The following is a 21,122-nucleotide window of genomic DNA, read 5'->3' as shown; positions in this document are numbered from 1 at the left end:
TTTAAAAAATAAGATTCTGCCCCCAAGTCCCGTTTCTCCCCCTTTGTGGTACCCAATTTGAGATCTAGGGGTGGGGGTGAAAAGACATAAACTCTTGAGCATCGAGTGGTTGAACTCTCCCAAACTGGCCCAGACTGCCATTGAGTGACACCCTACTCCAGGAACTGTTATGGCGCAGGCTGGTTAACCGCCCAGAAGTCTTGTTTGGTTTCTTTTCCAACGGTAGTGGCCTTTATGTGTTCAACTCCCTCCCTGCTCTCTCGCCTTTTAACATCTGGGCGGGGGATTTTGTTCAGAGTGTGAAACAGGCTTCTAAACCTCTCAGGTCTTCATAGGGTGTGAGGTGTTGTTTTTGTCCTTTGGCAGGGAGAGAACTTTCCATGTGAATAGGGGCGTTGGACTGTGACCCATCATGCCCTGGGGCTTAGCTCTCATGGTCAGGGTCTTGCCATCTGTGCTCCAGAGCTCAGGCAACCATGAGAAATCATGGGACTGGATTCTGGGGTGGGCTCTGGGGCAAACTGACACGAGCGCCCAGTTACTACATAACCAGGTCTAGCAGGGAAGAGAGGAGAGGTCACCTCAGAGAGAGGTGGGGAGATGTGTGAAGCAAAGGATTCAGACCAGGGCTCACCTAACCACCCAGAACCTAGGTGGGCAAAGAATGTATGGAAATTCTCTCCAATTTTTACAGTGTGCAAAGCACACCCAGGAATACAACAGGGTTCCCAAGTAGAGATACTCTGAGTCTCAGTTTCTTTATCTGTGAAGTGGTATAATAGTATTCATTGCATAAGGGTATTGCAGGGATGAAATGAAATCAGATACACAAAAGAGGGGCACCTGGGTGACTCAGTGGGTTAAAGCCTCTGCCTTTGGCTCAGGTCATGATCCCAGAGTCCTGGGATCGAGCCCCACATCAGGCTCTCTGCTTGGCAGGGAGCTTACTTCCCTTCCTCTCTCTCTGCCTGCCTCTCTGCCTACTTGTGATCTCTGTCTGTCAAATAAATAAATAAAATCTTAAAAAAAAAAAAAAAGATATACAAAAGATGTCCGGCCTAGTGCATGGTACGTAGTAAGTGTCCAACACATGTCAGATACAGAAAGATCCAGTTCAGGTGGAGTGGACTAACCCTCTGGCTGATAACAATGATTAGACACTGAAAAAAATGTGAGAAATCACAACCAGGAGAAGAGATGAATCTCCCATGGAGAAGATTTCCAAATCATTTACCTAATATTTCACTCTTGCTGAAGGGCGAGCCTCACTCCCCACTTGGGAAGTGTGGGCTGCCCATCGTGACTTCCTTCCAAAAGGGACAGTCTGAAAGGTGCGAGAAGGAGTACCTACCTTCACAGAGGAGAAACCTGACAAACACTACCTCAGCCAGGTGAACAAAGTCAATATCGATAGTGGTGAGTCATACTGGTAATACCTACTCTTGATATGAGTGATGAGAATAGCACTTAACCTCTGTGGTCTTCCTCCTGCAAACCTATAATCCCAGCATAGCCGTGAAGAAAACATTAAACAAATTCCAATGGGGGGGATGCTCCTGGCTGAGAAGAGATAGGCAGGACTACTGGTTTGGGTCCCTGCCCATGCGAGGCTGTAGGATGGGTTTTGTGGTGGTGTGGGTTCTCTGGTCAGGATTCCCAGCCAGGTGGTACTGGGCACGGTACCCAGCAGCAGCTGGAGCTGTGAAGGAGCTGTCCTGTCCTGGCCGTGTGGTGGAAGGCACCCAAGACCTGTGCGGCTTGTTGCTTAGGAAGCCAAATCAGGAAGACTGTGCGCTGAGTTCCTTGGCCAGATGGGGCTGCTGGTTTTGCTCTGCGGATGGAGAGGGCCCCTGGCTGGTTCTTTACATGTGATCGGGCTGCAGGGAGACTGCGGAGATCCCCAGGAGTTCCGACTGGGTGTCCTGCCTAGCAGGGTTGCAGGCTGTCTTCAGCAGTGGGCAGAACAGTGAGTCATCTTTCCCTCCCAGGTGCAGTGGCAGACCCAGTTCCAGGGCCCACAAGGCTCTTCGAGGTTCCAAATCAGGCAGACCTGTACCCAGCTGAGTCTCCTGGTCAGCCTGTGCACTGTCTTAGCTCTATGGATGAGTGGAGCTGCTGGGGGGGCACTGCCAGCAGGAACTATTTTTTTTAAAATACATATGGTTTTATTTGTACCATAGATACAATTTGTATTTGGCTCTTATAGTTCACATTATACCCCACGTGTGTGTGTGTGTGTGTGTGTGTGTGTGTGTGTGTGTATAAAAAATAGATTCCTGTTTGTATATGATTATATGTGTATATGTATACATACATGCATATGTGAGATGCATAGGATACATTGTACATGATTGTATGGATATATGATACATATGTATATCTTACGTGATATGATATATATTTTCCATAATATCAAATGGTAGCTAACATTAATAGCCACCACCAAGGGTTGAGCATTGTGTTTATGTTTTTTTCACTAATTATCCTGCTTCATTTATCAGCAAAACTATGATGTGAAAACTGTCATTATCCTTGCTTTACGGGCAGGAAGATGAGGCATCGAACAGTTTAACTTCTCTGGGAATGGGTGGTGTATCATTTTCTGTGTAAAGTTTTCCTCTTTTTAAGGTCATTTCCTTAGAGGAAATTTCAAGAACTGGAGTGACTAGCATGCCAACATACTCAAGGTCCTTGCTGTGCATTAAGGCAGGAGATTTGTGCCCTGACCATGCTCTCTCATCCCCTGGCTCACTTTGAAGATTTGAGTTTTGCTGAAGACTAGCTTTAGTTGGGACAGTGGCTGAGGGTTATGACCATGTCCCTTCCATGGCCAACCCCAGAGAGGGGACCACTGGGTCTCAATGGGTCACTCCCCAGCTTGTGGCTGCATAGCAAATTACCTTTGGTCTTCCTTTTATCTCACAGTGGAGCCATTGCCCACATTTCCCAGCTCTTGGAGGACATCTCACAGAAAGCCATCTCCTCCAGCTCACCTTTGTGCCCCCAAACCAGAAGCTGGCACAGAGCCTGCTACATGCTGGTGCCCAATAAATTGTTGTTGAGTAAATAAAAGAGCATTTATGATGCAGGAGGTGTTGCTCAGAGATTGTTCATGTACGTTATCAAATTTAATAGCCATAGCAATCCTGAGAGATAATGGCTTCATTATCTCTACTTCATAGATGAATAAATTGAGACTCAAAAAGGGAAGAAATTTGCTTGAAGTCACATAGCTAATAAGTTGCAAAGTCAAGATTTGATAGGATATTTCTTTCCATTATCATTGGAATGTAGTGTGTTGGTCACACCATTGTATTTTTTAATTTTCATTTTACGTTTTTAGAGAGGAGAGAGAGAGAGAGAGAGAGAGAGAGAGAGAAGATGGGAGGGGCAGAGGGAGATAGAGAAAGAGCATCTTAAGTAGGCTCCATGCCCAGGGCAGAGCTCCACCCGGGGCTTGATCTTCCAATCCCGAGATCATGACCTGAGCTGAAACCAAGAGTTGGACCTTGAACTGACGGAGCCCCCAGGCTCCCCAAGTCATACCATTTTAAAAATAGTGAATGGAGCCGTCTCTGTTGGGGTTGAAGGCAGACACTGGACCTTGAAGGAGGAGACTGCTGGTGAGACACTCAGGGAGAGGGACAGGGCGGTCTTCCCCTTTCTCTGCGGCTCTCTCACTGTGGCTATCACTATCACTGTATCTAGCTCTGTCTTTGTGTCTGTACATGCCAGTGATCTGCAAAGAGAATTATCATCCTTACATTATAGGATTTCTCAAAGAGTGGGCTGCAGACCTCCAGCATTGGGATTCTCTGCAGCATGTATAAAAATGCAGACTCCTGGGTATCCCCAGAGCTAGTAAACTGGACTTTCAGAGTCAACCCAGTCGAACCCACATTTTAGCAATTTTTACCAAGTGATTTTCATAAGCACACTCTCGCACATGAGAACCCCTGCTTTACAGGGGCAAGCCCGAGGTGGGAGCCCCGACCCAGCAGGAGGGGTTGTAATCAGGAACACATGTTCTCTGTTCATATTCAGGTCACCCAGGTGCACGAGGGCTGTCCAGCATGGTGAGAGAGGGCCCCAGGCCTATCACAGTTGTCAGTGTCGCATCTTGGACACCTAGAGCCACCATGTGGGGCCACGACCAAATCAACAGTCCTGCCTGGACTGATGATTGGTGGGAAGCTGTTGTGCCACTTGTCCACGAGACTGTCTCTGGGCAGCAGACCCAAGAAGAGTGGCTGTGGAGCATTAAGTTTGTTTCTTTGATCTTTTTTTCTTCTGGAATTGATTACCCCTTGCAATGATAATAAGCTTTGGAATATCTTGGGTTAAATAAAAGATACTAGGATCCATTTCTCAGGTTCCACCTCACCACACTGCCCTCCACCTCATCCTCCGATCACGAGTCCACACCAGTAAGACCAGCATGTGTGCAGAAAACAAGTTGTGCACAAAGCGTTCCATGCCAATTGCCTGGGTCTCCAAAGCGCACTGGGCACATAGGGTGTGGGAAGCATGGTGTAAGGTACCCACTACCCTGTAGGGCCTCGTTCGAAGTGACAGCACCGGTGGTGGTCCCATGTGCTGAGAGCCCACCACTAGCCAGGCCCCGTGCGAGACACCTGCTGCACATCATATCATTTATCCTCATGCCCACGTACAAGGCTGTGGTGAGGAGCCCTGATTGCACACGAGGGGACTGAGGCTTGGCGAGGTTAAATCTATCTGCCCAGGGTTACACAGCCTGTGTAACTGAGCGTTTATGCCGTGAGACCTATCTTGCCATGAACCCTAGACTTAGTGGCGAAGTCACCATACAAGCTTGGGGTGTGGAAATTGACAGGTTGGGTGAGAACCACTGCTCTATGTATCGGGGTTCCTCTGAAATGTCAAAGGAGTGAGGAATTTCTTGTGTCTGTGTGTCTGGATGTTGGAGCATTCATTTTTAGACTCGTTCCTGTATGTCATACAAAGAGCGTAGTCTGGACCACTGGGTTAGTGTCAGATCCGAGTAAACCCCACCTCTCCACTTACCAGCAACTTACTTAGCCTCTCCTAGCCTTGACTTCCTCATCTTGGATGTGGAAATAACAGTGTGTCTCAGGGCAACGACGGAATGCAGTATTGGGAGTAAAGTGTATGAAAATTCACACTAAATATGGGAATTATATCCTCAGCATCAGCCATGCCTGCTTGCTCCCCGGGGCCTAGCTAAGCTGAGCTTGCACCCCAAGCCCCGGCCTGGTGTGGTCCGGAACCTGCTCCAGAGGGATCACCTAGGGCCTGTGAGCTCACTCCCACTTGCCTTCAGCTCTGAGCTTCTCTTTTCCAACCTGTGTTTTCTACTGTGCTCCATGGGTAGCAATCTCAGTTATTCTCTTGGTTGCCACCACAACCAGAATGAAAACAAAAGCAAAAAGTAAAAAACCCCCTTGCAAAAATCATCGGTATGATCAGTTTACTGAAAACGAGGGACCACACTGTAGCCCTCACCGCACGCCCAACTGAACTGGGGCATGGCTATTCCCGTCCTCTAGAGTCACCTTTATTACCTTGTTTTTGGGGTCTCTTTGTGGTGCTTCCCCTCAGGGGGAAGGGCCATTTCTCTGAGTCCTTTCCCTGTTCTTCCTTACTGTTCACTGTCCTCCTCCCTGTCTCCTTTTCACTGGATCTTGGCTCACAAGTCATCTTCTTGGAGAAGTCATTTCTGACATCCTTTTATATAGGCATCTCCCCTTGCCCACTGGCCACTCCCTATTACTTTATTTTCTTTATAACATTTATTACCACAGAAGTAATTATTTTTTTTAAATTTTTTATTTTTTATAAACATATAATATATTTTTATCCCCAGGGGTACGGGTCTGTGAATCACCAGGTTTACACACTTCACAGCACTCACCATAGCACATACCCTCCCCAATGTCCATAACCCCCACCCCCCTTCGCTTAACTCCCCTCCCCCCAGCAACCCTCAGTTTGTTTTGTGAGATTAAGAGTCATTTATGGTTTTTCTCCCTCCCAATCCCATCTTGTTTCATTTATTCTTCTCTCACTCCCTTAACCCCCCATGTTGCATCTCCACTTCCTCATATCAGGGAGATCATATGATAGTTGTCTTTCTCCGATTGACTTATTTCGCTAAGCATGATACCCTCTAGTTCCATTCACATCGTTACTAATGGCAAGATTTAATTTTGTTGATGGCTGCATAGTATTCCATTGTGTATACATACCACATCTTCTTTATCCATTCATCTGTTGATGGACATTTAGGTTCTTTCCATAGTTTGGCTATTGTGGACATTGCTGCTATAAACTCAGGTGCACATGCCCCTTCAGATCACTACATTTGTATCTTTAGGGTAAATACCCAGTAGTGCAATTGCTGGGTCATAGGGTAGTTCTATTTTCAACATTTTGAGGAACCTCCATGCTGTTTTCCAGAGCGGTTGCACCAGCTTGCATTGCCACCAATAATGTAGGAGGGGTCCCCTTTCTCCACATCATCCTCGCCAGCATCTGTCGTTTCCTGACTTGTTAATTTTAGCCATTCTGACTGGTGTGAGGTGGTATCTCATTGTGGTTTTGATTTGTATTTCCCTGATGCTGAGTGATGTGGAGCACTTTTTCATGTGTCTGTTGGCCATCTGGATGTCTTCTTTGCAGAAATGTCTGTTCATGTCTTCTGCTCATTTCTTGATTGGATTATTTGTTCTTTGGGTGTTGAGTTTGCTAAGTTCTTTATAGATTTTGGACACTAGCCCTTTATCTGATATGTCGTTTGCAAATATCTTCTCCCAACCACAGAAGTAATTATTTACCAGCTGGTTGTTTATCGCCCATCTCCTTCCACTAGAATGGGGGCAGGGCATCCTGTCCATGCAGCATTCTTGTCCAGAACGGCCCTTGGCTGTCTTGGAGTCTGTCTTCCCAGGACAAGGTTAAGTCTGTGTATGGCATCATGTTGACCTCACCCCTCCCCTTACCTTGCTTAGTGTTGAGTTCTCTGCCGATGTAACTTCCTGCTTGATTCCTCGTTTCTAACCCTAAACCTTCTGTAAAGTGTGCTACATGCATAGCCTTATGTAGGTAGCCCTTTGGGGAGCAAAGAGACTGGGGTACATAGTACAGAAAAGGAGCAGTACAGAATACCCAGAGCATTGAGCACGAGTTCCAACACCAGCAGAAGGAAGTACAGACCCAGAGGTCATACTGAGAAACACAAGTCCTCCTCCAGAATACTTGGAGGTGTGGTGAGTGACCCTGGATCTCCCCCCCACCCCCCACCCCCCACCCCCCCCCCCCCGCCATACATGGCCTGGGATGCAGAGGGTAACACCCTAGACAGCTGGGTGCTTCAGGGACATTTAAGAAACTTTACAGGTGTCATTTTCCCTTAAGAAGATGCTCACGGCCAAGGCCACACAGCAAGAATACAGGTGAGGAGGCTTGAAGATGGTTGGTTCTGCTCTTTTGCAGAACTGGGATCTTGGGGTCCTGGTCTCTGGTGCATCTCTGCCTGGAGGATTCAGAGGCTGCCCTGCATTGGGGAAGGAGGTAGTGTGAGCCGGAGAGCTTTACCTGAAGGTGTCCCCAGGGGGCGCCCTAAGTCAAGTACTGGATGTCAGTGCAAGCAAAGTGGGAGGTTGCTCTCCCTGCTACTTCCCAGGAAATGACTCACTGTGATGACTTCATTCTCTGGGTGTTCTCACTAGGTTCAGAGGGTGAGACCCAGGGGGACTGTATCACCTCATTATATCTGAGGTGATGGATGCAGTTGGGGTGGTCTTGACTCATTCACTCACTCATTCTAATGAACACCTGTAAGCCACAAGGTGCTGCATCTGGTCCAGTGGGACATTGTGAGCATTTCCTCAAAGACACCCCTGTCCTGCCCCCTTTGAGTTGGGCAGCATTGTGGAGAATGGGACTGAGGGCCGGGGACTGGTGTCTGAGCATGGAGAATGAGGGCTCTGGGTGACACAGTGGAGAATACCCCAGCCCCCCCCACCCCACCCCACAGTTTTATCTTATCGCCTCCCTCCTCTGAAACTGGGTATCACTTATCAACTGTACCACGTGTCTGGCATTTATTATAAGCTACCCCACTGTCTGATAAGCTTTTTCTAAGTACATATCTTATCTCTCCAACCAGCGGAATGGTAAAACTTGCTTGTTTGGGATTATGTTATTCGTCACTATTATCTTAACGGCCCCCACCCCAGCCCCTGCTTCTCCAGCTTTTGGCGGGGTGACTAGAACATAGGGATGTTCACTAAAGATCTGATGATGATTATGATAAATCTGTGTGCCATCCGCAGTGAGGTACTAGGAATGTGACCCTGCCTGGCAAGCCCTGAATGTCACAGATACTAATAAAGATGTCAAAGGTCACTGAGTTAGGGAGGAGCAGGGGCTGAAGATGGATTGAGCAGAAGCAGCTGCGTCTTAGGAAGCAAGTGGCAAAGAGAGGTCATCACCACCCTCATTATCATTCCTGTGCCACTATATTTCAGATGGATGGGGATTACATCGATCATAACAGTGTGGGCCTCATTTGGCAGGGACTTCACACTTAACCCTTACTGGTTTGAAATTTCCTGGTGGTATAAAGATACACGTCAGTGTCGTTCCTTGGACATGATAATAGATCATGATATTCATTATTCACTCATGCAGGCATGGCTGCATTCACCCATTTATTGAGCACCTACTGTGTGCCAGATACTGTGCTCAGTAGTGAGATGCAGTGACGGGCTGAAACACACATGGCCCCGTCCTCACCAGATTTAAAATCTTAATAGACATCAAACAGGTCATCACACAAATATGAACTTACAGTTGTGTTAAGCGCTATAGAGGAAAAGTACTTGGTAATGTGAAAGCTTGTCTTAGGGGAATTTAGCTGGGAGAGAAGTCCTTCCTTCCCCCCACAGAGGCAGGAAGCCAGCGTGGAAACAAGTCTGAGCAAAGCAAGGTGTGGCCTCTCCTGAGACCACCTACTTCCACACTGACTTCTGGTCCCTCAGAGGCTAATTGACGGACTGCGTTATTTGAATTGGGGAGATGTCATGTCCGGGGGGGGCAGCTAGAAACAGAAGCTGTACTGCATCGTGGGTTTGATCAAATACCAAGATACCCAGTTGGTTGTCCAGGGTTCGCTGATTATCTATTCTATCATTTTCAGTGAAAAGAGCTGCTGAAAATAGGGAGGTGAACATTTTAGGTAGGATGACCAACTCTCCTGATCTACTCAGGACTTTCCCAGTTTTGGAACCAAAAGTCCCTTGTGCTGGGAGTCCCCTGGCTTTAGAACTGAACAGCCTGTATCCTGGGAACCCCCCGAGTCCTAAGAAGCCCTGTTCTAGCCTCTGCCCCACTCTTGCTTCTCAATTTCCTCTTCTGTAAGATGAAGTTGGACTAGAACAGGGATCTCAGGCATGGATGCTAATTAAAACCAAGGAAGTGTTTTGAAAATACCAATGCCCAGAATTCACTTCCAGAGATTTGTACATAGGTGAGACCTATGTATCAGTGAGCTGGTACGAGACCAAGATTGAGAACTATTGCTGTAGATAATCTAAAGTCTTTTCTGTGCTCTGATTCTCATCTATGGTGAGTTACTTATACTTGGACCCATTAATTAATTGTCCCCTAGCTCGAAGCTCTGGCCTGTTTGCTATCATTGTTCCTATCGGATTTGTAGGTGTTTGGAATGGTTTGATAAGCTCTCTGGCTGATCGTACCTGATACCATCTCAGCCTGCTACTTCTCTGCCATCTTGGCTCCTCCCTCCCATTGTTCCTATCGATGACAGAAGGATACCTTGCTCTTCTCTCTCCCCTTTTCTCTCCTTTTGTTCTCTTGGTCTTTCTACCTCTGACTGCCTGGGCCCTCAACTGATTCCATCCAGGCATACCCACTAGGCCTGGATTCAATCAGTGGCATCCCTTCTTCTGTCCCATCTCTGTCTTGGCCCTTTCTTTCCCCAGCCTCTCTCACTGCTCACCAGAGAAGCTAAAAGCGATTGCTAGGTCCAGATGGTCGATTCAGTTTTTGACAAAGGTGCTAAGGTAATTCAATGGATAAAAGAGAATCTTTTCAACTAAAGGTACTTTGGATATCCACAATGGAAAAAAAAAAAAAAAAAAAGGACTTTGACCCTTATCTCACACCATACACAGATATTAACTTGAAATGGATCATAAGATCTAAATGTGAATGCTCAAACTATAAAAATTCTAGAGGAAAATAGAAAGATCTCTTGGGTCTGGCAAAGATTTTTAGGTAGGTAATGCAAATCACAAACCATAAGGGAAAAAAAAACTGATATATTGGATTTAATAAAAATACAAAAACTCTTTAAAAGCTCTTTAAAAGACACCATCAAAAAAATGAAAAAAATAAGCCACAGATTGGAGAAAACACTTGAAAACATATATCCAGAGTATGCAACCTGTATTCAGACTATACAAAGAACTCTTACAGCTCAATAATGAAGGCAGAAACAACTGGATAAAAATGAGAAGGTGAAACAGAAATATTTGAACACACACGTCACCAAAGAAAACACAGTAATGCCAGTCAGCACCTGAGAAGATGCTCAACATCATTAGCTATTAGAGAAATGCGAATAGAAACCACATGGAAATACAATGACACACACCGCTGGAAGAGCCGAATTTAAAAAGACTGGCAAGGGACACCTGGGTGGCTCAGTTGGTTAAAGCCTCTGCCTTAAGCTCAAGTCATGATCCCAGGGTGCTGGGATTGAGCCCCACATTGGGATCTCTGCTCTGCAGAGAGCCTGTTTCCTTCTCTCTTTCTCTTTCTGCCTGCCTCTCTGCCTACTTGTGACCTCTCTCTGTCAAATAAATAAATAAAATCTTTAAAAAAAAAAAAAAGACTGTCAATACCAAGTGTTGGTAAGGATGCAGGACAACTGGAATTCTCATCCATTGCTGATGGGACTGCAAAGTGGTAAAATCATTTTAGAGAACAGTTTTTAAAAAATTTTTTTTTAAAGTTTTTTTTAAAAAGTTTTAAAAGATTTTATATTTATTTATTTATTTAGAGAGAGCACGAGTCAGGGGAGGGAGCGAGAATCTCAAGTGAGACTCTGTGCTGAGCATAGAGCCCAACGTGGGGCTCAATCCCATGATGCTGAGATCAAGAGTTGGACACTCAACTGACTGAGCCACTCTGGTACCCCCATTCAGTCAATTTAAACATTGACTTACCACGTGACCTCATGATGCTACTCCTGGATACTTACTCAAGAGAAAACACATTTATACAAAGAAGTTCATGAATATTCATAGGTGCTTTGTTCATGTCAGCCACTAAAAGTAGTCCAAATGTCCATCAGCTAATCGAGGGACAAATTGCAGCATAATCATAAAATGGGATACCACCAGCAATAAAGAAGGAGCAAACTATTTCCATATACCAACATGGATTAATATCAAAAACATCATGCCAAGTAAGAAGCCACACACTAAGTAGTGTGTATTTATGATTACGTTTATACAACATTTGAGAAAACCACAAAAAAATGAATCTGGGGTTGCCTGGGACCGGGGTGTGGACAGGGGACTGATGAAAAAAGCATTAGAGAAACTTGTGGGGAGATGGAAATGCTGTGTATTTTGATGGCAGTCGTAGCTATGCAATGGTGGTATTTGTCAAAGCTCATAAAACTTCACATTCTAGAAAAGTGCAGTTTATTATACACAAATTACAGTTCACTAAACCTGATTTTTTAAAAAAGCAGGCACCTGACTGGGTCAGTCAGTAGAGCCTGTGACTCTTGATCTCAAGGTTGTGAGTCTGATCCCCATGCTGAGTGTAGAGTTTACGAAACAAAGAAAGGAAGGAAGGAAGGGAGGGCGGAAGGAAGGAAGGAAGGAAGAAGGAAAGAAAGAAAGAAAGAAAGAAAGAATGAATCAGCTCATGCTACTAGCCCCACCCTGCACTACTTACTTAAAAGTACACAATGGCTTTTCATTGTGTGCAGAATGAAATTCTGACCACTGCCTATGATCTGCAAGGCCTTAGGACTGCTCTTGTCCTCGCTCATTCCACGCCCACCATGATGCTCTTGTTTGGGTTCCTCAAACTCACTGAGCTCTTCCCTCTACCTAGAACACTGACTCCAATTTGCCTGACTGGCTCTTTTTCTGGGACCTTCCCTGACTGCTCCATCCAAAGCAACCCCCTCATTCTGCCCTGATTCATTAGTTTTCTTTCCATTAGTGTGTATTGATTCTGTTTACATACTTTTCCTTGTTTACTGCTTGTCTTCCTTATTAGAATTTGAGCTCCACGAGGACAGGAATCACATCTGTTTTGTTCACTAGAGTTTGATCAGATATTTTCACCAGATTCGTTCAGAATACCTGGCACCCAGGCCGGGTCTGGCACATAGGAGGCCTTCAAAGTCTTTTTTTTTTCCCCCCCTTAAATATAAGTCTGTTTAATTGTTACTTCAAAAGCTTCATTTTAGGATCCAAAAATTAACTCTGGCATCAGTTCAACCCATTAGGAAGTTACTCCTTTGACTGGAAGATGTACAATATAATCCTTCAAAATAGTAGGAGATATAGCTTGAGGGAGAGAGAGGAGAGAGAAGAAACATAGTCAATTATTCTCTTACTTCATACCAGATTATTAGTCTAAAGCCAGTCAATGTAACTCTACCACCCTTGACTGGGATTGGGTCCAGGAGTAGACGTATGACCAAATTATGGCTAATTGGACAGAGAAAAGCTGTGATTGATGTGAAAGCTGAGTGACTGGGCAGTCTTGGGACCTGGAAGTGTCCCACAGCTCTCCGCCATGGTTCTCAAACCTGAGCACATCGGAATCAGTTGAGGAGCTCGGAAAAACAGAGGATCTTAGATCCCACTGCCAGAGTTTCTGGTCCAGCAGGTCTGGGATAAGTCTAGACAATCTGCATTTTTGTTAACAAGTTCTTAGGTGATATTCAGCATACTGCTGTTCTGAAGAATCAAGTTGGATGGGCTTCAAAGCAAGCATTAGGAAGTCCATGCTGTTTCCCAGAATGCTGTTGGGTCCGGCTGAGCTGTTGGCCAGGAGTATTGGCTGAAGAAAAGTGTGGACTGTGAGGGTGTCATTGTTGACTTGAAGCCAGCAGGAGCCTATGCTCACTGAGGACTTCCTTTGATGGAGGGTCATAAATTTTATTTTTATTTCTTTTTTTTTCCTGAAAAAAAAAAAAAAAAAGAATAAAACACAGAGAAACCTCATGAATCCAATACTTAATAAGCTCTTCCAGGATGAACATCCTTGCAATTACCGTGCTGTGCAAGAAATAGACGTATGGACACATCTCAAACTCCTGGCTCCTAACTTGAATCATTTAAAATTTTTTCATGCTATTGAGTTGGCTTTTTTTTAGAACTAGTGAGTTTTCTGTTACTTGCACACAAATCTACCCTAACAGAGATATCCCAGGGATAATACCGGTTGCTCTGAATATTTTGGGGGAAGGGATTGATTAGAAGCAAGTCCGTAGCAAAACAAGTGACATGGATTTTCTTATAAAGTCAGGATTTTTATCAAACATGTACGTTGATGAGCCAAATTAAGTCCAGACACAAGTAAGCAATCTCATAGACAAGTCTAACAAAGAGAAGTATAGTTTGAAATACTTGAAAGGGGACCCCAGGGAAGGGACTGCCACAGGAATCCTGGAAAAAACAAGCAGCTTGTTTTTTCCTTAAACTTTGTATGTTAATGCTGTATTCTTTTTTTATTTTTAATTTTTTATTAACATATAATGCATTGTTTGTTTCAGGGGTACAGGTGAGCTGCTTGTTTATATTAACTCCTGTTTTCTTGGAGTTGGTTATATATTACCATTTTCATTCCATATGGTAGATTCAATAAAACTTAGCTCATCTTTTTAATGTACTTGTAATGGCATTTCCACAATGTCTTAAGTGAAAGATTTATGGATAGATTTTAAACAAAGGAATTCAGTAAACCCTACCGAACTACTCCAGGGTAGACAAAGCAGAAGTATCCACCATACAATAGGTTGCTTTTCAAATACAACTTATTTTCACCTGAGTGTGATCTTCATCGCACATACAGTGGTGAACTGTCCTTCAAGATCTCTTGTGGAAATTTTCATGAAAGGCTAAATGTGAAATTACCATATGCCCCAGCAATTCCACTCCTGGGCACGTGCCCAACAGAACTGGAAGTGGATGTCCACACAAATGCTTGTATATAAACGGGCTTGGCAGCATTGCTTGTAAGAGCCAAGAAGTACCCAGTAACCCAATAACCAATAAGAACCCAAATGTCCATCACCTGATAAGTAGATCAACTAAGGTGGTGTAATCATACCAGGGGATATTATTCCACAATAAAAAGAATGAAGTGTTTCCTAAACTATTTTATTTTTAAGTGATCTTTACGCCCAACTCAGGGCTCGAACTCATAGTCCCGAGATCAAGAGTCCCATGCTTAGCCAGCTGAGCCAGCTAGGCACTCCAGGAATGAATAACTGATACAAGCCGCAGCATGAAGGAATCTTGAAAATACTATGATGAGTGAAAGAAGCCAGTCGCAAAAGGTCACATATTTTATGTTTCCATTTATAGGAAATGTCTGGAATAGACAAATCGACTGAGACAGAAAGATTAGTGGTTGCCTATGGCTGAGAGAGGGAAGCTGGAGGAGAAATAGAGAGTATCACTAATGAGTAGGGCATTTCTTTTTGGGGTGAGAAAAATGTTCTAAAATTGATTGTAGTAATGATTGCAAAACTGAATATACCAAATGGCGTTTAATTGCACACTTGAAGTGTGTGAATTGAATTATATCTCAATAAAGTAGTTAAGTGTGTGTGTGTGTGTGTGAGAGAGAGAGAGAGAGAGAGAGAGATGAATGAATGAATTTTCTCCTTCTTACCATGTCCTGGCTCTTGGGGAAGACAAATCAGGGAAGACATGCTCCATGCGCTGGGCTCTGGGACTGTGGATCTGGACTGAACTCTATTCTATTTTGGAAAGGCACAATTGATGCAGACAACTCATACATCTGTGTGTAGGCCCTGTTCCCCTTGGGGATCCCATTCCCCTGGAGACCCCGGGTGCTGTGGGAGACCTCATGGGTATGGTGTCCTGGAGGGCCAGCCAGGGTCCAGGCCCAGAAGGGGCTCCTGACGGTTTTTCTGTGCAGCTCTCTGCAGCTAGAGCAAAGCATTCTCTTAGTCACCTGTCACCCCACCCGGGTAATTACCCCTCCTTAGCCCCTCTGCATGTGTCATCTGCCCATGTGGGTAATTAAACTGAACTTGGGGCTGATGACTGGGGCTGCATTGCATCACATTGGCCTTGGCCCCAGTGCAGACTGGGAGAACTAGATCTTCCAGACACCTGGGGTGAGTGCACCCAGCATTGGGAGGAGGGGATTGGTGGCTGCACAGGAGGGCTCTCTGGCCTTCCTCACTCTTCACTCCAAAACTAGGACCAGAGCAGATGGGGCCATGGTGATTCTAGCCATGGCTGTGGCTAGCTGGATGGTTAGCCTTGTGGTTGGCCTTGGTATACCAGGGCCTGTGGTTTGGTATTGAACCCAAGCAGCCTTGGGCAATCTTCAGACTCCAAGGTGTGGGTTGAGGCCTAGGAGGGAAGGCTGGATGCAGGGAGCAGGTCTTTTGAATCCTGGCTTCTGAAAGACTCTGCCCCAAGGGGTCAGAGGGTAACCCCAGATGAAGAAGTTTAAATGAATGATCCAGAAAAGAGGGTTCCTGAGGTTCTTTCTAGTTCTAACGTTCTGTAAATCTGATGGTGAACATATCCCGAGCACTCAGACTACGTAATGGCTCTATGCAGGTCATCCTGGTTCCTCCTCCTATGGCTCCGTGAGGTTGGTCCTCTTCACAGCAATATTTTTTTGTGATGGGGGTATTGGTGGAAGCAATTTAGTTATTAAGTGATTCCTGACTGGCACATAGTAGAGATTCAATTAAGACTTGACTGACTAACTGATGGCTTGGATTTGTATTAGACATTGTGAGGGGGTTGCTAAAGAGTGATAGCCAGGGGCGCCTGGGTGGCTCAGTGGGTTAAAGTCTCTGCCTTCAGGTCATGATCCCAGGGTCCTGGGACTGAGCCCCGCATCGGGCTCTCTGCTCAGCGGGGAGCCTGCTTCCTCCTCTCTCTGCCTGCTTCTCTGCCTACTTGTGATCTCTGTCTGTCAAATAAATAAATAAAATCTTAAAAAAAAAATAAAGAGTGATAGCCATCAACCAGTGAGTATTTACTGAGTGCACATCATGGACAAAGTATTGCCCAGTCTTGGAAGGGAGACCAGCCTTCTTTGGATTTCTAGATGTTGGCAATTAGTTCAGATCAAAGTCATACTGTCCAAATTGAATGAAATACATTGGGAAATAATAGGAAATATATATCTTGGTCTCTTGCCTTCAGTGTCTGACATAGGGTTCCTGAAGCCCCTGTAAACAAGGGTGGTAGGAGAATCTTTTGTTCCCATAGTTAGTCTCTGATCCTGGTTCCTGACACAAAGCTCCCTAAGACACTTGGAATTTCCTGGATGATAAGAGCATCTTCTGTTCTAATGAGGCAACTCTGGGTGGGCTCCTCGATGGGGGCTGTTAGCCAGAAAGGCCAAACTATTATTAGAACATATCTGCTCTTCTCTAGGGAGGAGTAAGGGTCTGAAATTGGAGGTAATAATTAATCATGCCTAAAATCCCAAAGTATGGGTTTAGGGGAACTTCCAGATTGGTGAACACATCCATGTGTGGGAGGGTGAGGTGCCCCAACTCCACAGGGATGGAAGCTTCTGGGCTCAACCTATGTATCTCCTAGACCTCAACCTATGTATCTCTTCATCTGGCTGTTCATCTGTATCCTTTTTCATATCCTTTAGTAAACTAGTAAACATAACTGTTTCCCTGAGTTCCATGAGCCATTCTAGCAAATAATTGAATCTCGGGAGGGAGGTCACGGGAACCTCCAATATGCAGCCACATGGGTCAGAAGCTGTGAGTAACCTAGAGTCCTACTACTTCTGATTGGCAGCTGAAGTCAGGGTGGGGGTTGGGGGTTTCTAGTGGGACTGAGCCTTCAACTTATGGGATCTGCTGCTATCTTCACGTAGCTAGTATCAGAATCACGTTAAATTGTAGCACACCCAGCTGGTGTCACAGAATTGCTTAGTGTGTGTGTGGGGGGGGGGAAGGTGAGAATCCCACATATCTGGTGTCAGAAGTGTTATGAGTGTGGTGGTAAGGGAGAAATACAGAATGAACAGTTTTTCCCAACACAATTATCTTAATCCAGCTAGAGAGCAGTAAGTTTGCAATGATTTGGTGATGTGGACTTTGTAAATACATTGAAAAGTTGCAAGATACAAGACTATTGAAAAAATTAGGATGAAGAAGAAAGTTGTATGACACACACACTACCGTTTTATTGTGTTATCTCCTTTAATCCTATAACTCCGTGGGACAATAATGAGATATTATAACCCATGGGATGGGTATTATTATTCCCTCTCTTTTACAGATTGAAGAAACAGATTCAGATAGTAAATTTGTAAGTACTCTCATCAGAATTCCAACCTAGTCTGTTATCCTTTTTTTCTTAACCATAGTCTACACTCTTTTTTTTTTTTTTAGATTTTATTTATTTATTTGACAGAGAGATCATAGGTAGGCAGAGAGGCAGGCAGAGAGAGGGGGAAGCAGGCTCTCTGCTCAGCAGAGAGCCTGATGTGGGGCTCAATCTCAGGACCCTGAGATCATGACCTGAGCTGAAGGCAGAGGCTTTAACTCACTGAGCCACCCAGGTGCCCCTCTTTTTTTTTTTTTTTTTTTTTAAAGATTTACTTATTTATTTGAGAGAGAGAAAGGGAGAATGGGGCATGGGTTGGGGTAAGGGATAAGGGAGAGGGAGAGAGAATCCCACGCAGACTCCACACCGAGTGTGGAGCCCGACATGGGTCTCCATCTCACAACCCTGAGATCACAACCTAATCTTAAACCAAGAACTGGACACTTAACAAACTGCACCACCCAGGCACCCTATGCCACTCTGCATTCTTAACATGGTGTTGTATTGCCTTGTAGATAAGGAGCTAGCTTAGCACAGAAAACCAACCACAGAGAAAATTGCAAATTTGTCTATACAATGAATTGTCAAATAACAGTCTCCAAGAATATCTGAGAAAACAGACCTTATTTAGAGCTTTGTGAGTTTTCTGGAAGACTAAATGACCACTAAGATTTCTATGAGGTTGGCACTGAATGGGGAGACTGTCTAGAGGAGCGCAAAGTAGCATTAAAAGCAGTTTCAGAAGGTCAAATCGATTGGATTCAAACCCCATTTCCAGCATTCATTAGCTTTGTGGTTTTAGGCAAATTATCCTTTTTGAGACTCAATTGCTTCCTCATCTGTAAAATGGGAATAAAAATAGCTATTCATAGGTTGGTGTGGCAACTAGCTAAGTAAGGTTCTGCACATAAAGAGGGTTCAGTATACATTAGCTATTCTTTTCTGGTAGCAAAGTCCTAAGCTGAGGAGGGCAAGGGTAGAGGCAAAGGTCCATGAGGACAGGACAATATTGAGCTTCTCCTGCTCTATTTTAATGGCCTGAGCAGTCCTTGGAACATGATAGGTGCACAGGAAACAATGTTTACAAATGTATAAAAACGAAGCAAGATTTTAGAGGCTTAGTGAATGGACTTTGATTTGTTAAATGGAAGGGAATGCATCCCAGCAAAATGACCCATGCACTAACCTTAGGTGGTGGGCCTGTCTTCTGTTTTTACTCAAGAAAGGGATCTAGGAGTTACTCCGGTTTGGGGTGCAGCCTTCTCGTGGGTGGTCCAAAAGACAGTCACAGCCTAAAGGCTAGTGGAATCTGGATATTTTCAGGGATGGTTCTGGAGATCTTCCAGAAACCTTGACCTGCCCTACCTCAGTGTTTCTATAATTAAGGGGGCATTAGCAGAAACTACCAGGAACATCAGGACCCCTCCATGTGGGCATAGTAAAGCTGAAAAGAAAAACCAATATAAACTCATAACTCAAGCTGAGCCTGAATTCTGATGTCTTACAAAAGGGCACCTAGGAGAGCTCTAAGGTGTAGCATGAAGACAACCGTAGGGAGACCTGTTTGTATAGTTCAAAGCTTCTAGTAATAATGTCGGATGTTCTTAGAATACTGCAGAGTTTCCTAGGGGCTGTTTCATGGTACCATTTGGTCTCTGAGGGGCAGGGAGAGCACACGTTATCTGTGCTGGATTCAGTCGAGAGAATTCAAGTGAAATGATTGGCCAAGGCTCCCCTTCTGGCAAGTGGCCAAGAAAGGGCTGGACCTTCGTCAACATGCATTGTCCTTAAGGAGGGCTATAGGTTGGCAATAGGGACAGGTTCAAGGTAAATATTCATACTTGCATGAATTGTATGTTATTCATAATTATTAAGGACCTCTCAGGCTGTTCAGGAAGGATCATTAACATTGTGAAGTGGGGTCATGGAGGTCCTTTGGCTGTAGCCAGACTTAGTCAAGCCACTGCTGGGACTGGAGCCTCTCTGGGCTTTCCTGAGACTGTTAACCTATTCCTCCTACCTTGGATATCCTAACGACTAGATGAGATAAACAAAGAGAAAGCACTTTGCAAATGTGATTATTCAAAGTCCTAACATCTGTGTGCATAGGAAAACCCCATATTTCTTTAGATTAATCTGTTCTAAATTGAGAAGTCTTTTGAGAGCCAAAAAAGCAGAAAAGCTCCTGTTTTCTTTCCAAACTTTGAATCACCTATAGGAGGAATGGAATAATGGGGCCACCTGCTCACATACCTGAAGTCTCTCATGTTAACTAAGTTTGAAGTCTGGATAACTTCATATCTTTTTTTAATGATTCACATTGAAAAGCAAAAAATTCAAAATGCATAATATTCCCCTTTCACGGAACAGACAATATAAACGTGTATCTCTCAGTAACAGTTGGCAAAACACGACTGATTAATCTGCAGACCTACAGGGGTTCACCTTCAGTGACTTCCCACTTTTCATCTGCCCTGATAAAAACACATCTGGAACAGCTGAAAAAATGAAGCTAAGAGAAGAATTGCATCAAAATATTTTTTTAAAAAATACTCTGGGTTGTAAAGAATGCGAAGGTTCTAACAAGAATGCACAAACTTAACACGTTCCACTTTATTATTAAACAGTATACTGATATTCAAGAACATTTAAAAGTATAATGACCCATTATATGTTTCTATTACCGCTGAGGTCTTCCTGGTAAGAGCAGAGAAGTGGTGGCTGAAAGTGCGGATTTGAGCATTAGTTCTATCCCTTATAAGCTGTTGAGGCAGGGGAGCTTATTACTTTGAGTCTTTGCTTCTTTGTTGCAAAAAAGGGAGAGTAAAACTAATAGTGTGCAACTGTGTTCTGAGGATAAAGTAAAATAATACATGTCTGTTTCAAGTGCTTTGCAAATGTGAGTTTTTATTGCCTGGTGTTTTTGTTATTTTTCACCATGAATATATGTATATAGCTTCGACTCAGAATATTCATTTATTGCCCATTGCAGCTATTTTTGCTTTCTGCCTGGTTTCTGATCTGTCTTCTGCTCCTGTCTCTCTGGACAACGTTTGGGGGTATTTTCTTCCTCCTCAAACTATGACTGTTTCTGTCAGATCTGCGGTTTCTCCGCTCTTTGGCCAGGAGCTCCAACCCACCTGATGACCTGTGTCGGCTTTCTTTTCTTGTGCCAGATCTCTCTACTTAGAGATCAGTGGGTTCTCTGGACTTGAAAGGGACCTTGCTTTCAAAAAGCTGAGCTCTGGGGGCCTGGGGAAGAAGTTGCTTAGAAGTCAGAGAGCTGCAACAGAGGCTCAGCCCTGAGTCTTAGCCCCGGGCTTTCTCCGCCAAACTCCCAGCGAAGGACCCTTCTGTTTGGGCTTCGGATTCAAAGCACACATCTTAATCCTCTCCACACCTGCTCAGAGCACTATTTGTTGTTCAACCAAACTTAGAAGTTATAATACTATCATAACAGCTACTATTTATCGGTGGGTACTATGTACCAGG

The sequence above is a fragment of the Mustela erminea genome, chromosome 9 (genome assembly GCF_009829155.1).
Source record: "Mustela erminea isolate mMusErm1 chromosome 9, mMusErm1.Pri, whole genome shotgun sequence".
NCBI lineage: Eukaryota > Metazoa > Chordata > Mammalia > Carnivora > Mustelidae > Mustela > Mustela erminea.
Note: the sequence above shows the minus strand (reverse complement) of the source record.